Source organism: Lactuca sativa, chromosome 5 (assembly GCF_002870075.4).
Source record: "Lactuca sativa cultivar Salinas chromosome 5, Lsat_Salinas_v11, whole genome shotgun sequence".
Lineage (NCBI taxonomy): Eukaryota > Viridiplantae > Streptophyta > Magnoliopsida > Asterales > Asteraceae > Lactuca > Lactuca sativa.
Genome location: NC_056627.2, coordinates 307932776 through 307935365, shown reverse-complemented (window position 1 = coordinate 307935365; position 2590 = coordinate 307932776). Strand labels below are relative to the sequence as shown.

Here is a 2590-nt window from a genome sequence, read left to right as displayed (position 1 = left end):
CAGAGTTAGACAATGGACTTTACCTAAGGTAGAGTCAAACTTATTGACTTTAACATCCTTAGGTAAATTTGGCAGCTTCGCAATCAATGCCCCTTCCTTTGGCAATAGAACTATATGGACCCTTTGGGAATGTTACATGGGAAAATCTCAGACTTAGCCTCTCTCTTTACCATTTGGTCAACCGAGTTGACTATGGCCGATCCCTTTCCATTAGGAAGAGAGAGCTTTACTGGATATCCAATGTCATCATTGTCAATATCCATAAAGTTTTAGGAAGTTAATCTTAGAAAATAGATCATTAAGGGTCTTGTCATAGTCTGTTTCATAGGAGTCCCAAAGGAACTCACTATGTGACTTAGAAAGTAGTTGAGCCACCAACTTTCTCAAGACTTTGACACCCAACTCTCCCGGCTTGTCAATATGTGACTACATCTCCAAGATGTGATCACACATAGACCTTTACTTTCCAATAAGGCTTGAGTGACCTTAAACTTTTCAAGAACTTGTGGGTTAGGGAGAATAATTGGAGGAGGTGAAAGAAGTATGATTTCCATGGGACATCATCTTCATTTAGGAAAGTTTGTTTCAAGAGATTTGGGAAGATCATAAATGTCTAAACCAAACATCACTACTAGAAAAACAGCCTTTTACGACACACAAATAACGACACACACTAATTTACGATACGCATTTTTAGGGCATCCTAAAAATACTGTCAGTTTTCTAAAATTGAAGGATAGTGGACACGTATTTTTGCGTGCCTGAAATTTGTGTCCAACAAAAAAAACACGGAGGGCAATCTTATAAAAAACGCGTCGTCTAAAGATGTCGCTTTATATTTTTTTTAGGAAAGCGCGTTCTTAAATGTAGAATGGGGGGAAATGAAATCCCAAAAAGATAAACACCCCGCCTGATGCATATCCTTCTAAAATCCTCTACCAAAGAACCCTAAGCCCGTCTTCCTGTACCTCGATCTGCGCGCTCTCTCTCTCTCCCTTCTCTTTGGAAGCCCTAAGCCACCACCACCAGCATCGAACCTCATCTGCTCTAAGAGTTCGGAGTGCATTTGATGACATCAGCATTAACACTGTTGCGTCTGATGAAACCACACATGGAACCATTTCACAAATTGAAGATGACAACCCAGACCCGCCACCGCTTCTCTCTCCTTGTCCATTTCGTTCTCACACATGTATCTTCTTCCCCTCTCTAACATCCTTTGAAGAAGATAAAGAATCCATGAAATAATCGCAGGTTTTTTTTTATGTGTGGCGGTGGTTCCTCTGTCCGATAATACCATATAAGAACCCTAATTCTATTTCTTAATGAGCTATATATCACATGTTGGTGAAGAGATCCAATGGACTTTGGCGAGACACGAGGCTTGTGTTAAGTTAGACCAATCTCATTATTTCTTCTCGTTACGCGCTCCAAAGGAGAAAGAACACGAAGCTGTGATGTTAAATTACAGACTGACATTTGCTTCAAAAGGACAAGAGAAGTTGTTGAAAGAAATGGATGAGTTATTGAAGCATTGTAGTAGTTTCTTGGTGCAAAAAGAGGAGGAGAAGAAGGGAGCTTTGGATTTAACAATGGCGGAATGAATGAGTCCCTCAGATATGAAAATGGAAGCAAATAAGGAACAGATGGAGCAGATTTGTAGAGCTGATTGGACGACATTAGCCCCAAATGTGGAGGATTACAGTACGAAGGCTGCAAAATTAATTGTTGCGGGTTCAGGGCTACTTGTTAAAGGGATTCTCTGGTGTGGAGATGTTACAGTGTATAGATTGATCAAGCGTAATGAGATTTTGAAGCTAAAGATCGGACCTGCTAGCAACACAGCAGTTAATCCTGAACTTCTAAAGGCTATACACAGGTTTTGAAGTTCATGTTGAAACTATTTTCTTATATGTTTTCCAAGACTCTTCTGTGAATATTTGCATTTTGATTATGTGGGTGATTCTTCTAGGGTTAATAAGGTGACGAAGATGACAGAGACAGTTGTTGGTGGACTTCTTTCTAGCGTTCTGAAGATTACTGGATTCTTTACAAGCTCTGTTGCTTGCTCTAAACTTGGCAAGAAGTTCTTTAAGTTTTTGCCTGGGGAAATTGCACTCGCGACTCTGGATGGATTTAGTAAGTTCTCTCTTACATTATTCTCAATTTGACAAAAACTAAAAACTGCAACTTTTAAATTTAAAAGCTATCAACTAATTTGATATAAATGTTTGTGTATAGGCAAAATTTATGATGCTTTTGAAGTTTCTGGAAAGAATGTAATGTCTACATCATCTACTGTGACAACAGAACTTGTCAGCCACAAGTAAGTCTATGAAGGCCTTCCTAAATCTTTTCTCAATCGCTTTACAAAAGTATATGTTGATGACATTATGAATTTTATCTATCTTTGTGTGTGGCTTTTATAAACACAATAAACATTATATCTTACCTTTTCTTCTTGTTGTTGGCCCCACAATTGAGTATACAGAACTTTGGGACTCAAGCAGATGACAACCAACAAGAACTAACTGTGGGACCTGAGTTATGAGTTATGCTTATGTGATTTTGGGAATTGACAGGAGGTTAA

The 2590-nt window shown here is 38.7% G+C and overlaps 1 pseudogene; it reads left to right on the top strand.

Annotated features, from left to right (window-relative positions):
• The first annotated feature begins 1325 nt into the window (after positions 1 to 1325).
• Positions 1326 to 2330, top strand: LOC111888510 (protein EARLY-RESPONSIVE TO DEHYDRATION 7, chloroplastic-like; annotated as a pseudogene).
• Positions 2331 to 2590: the final 260 nt, after the last annotated feature.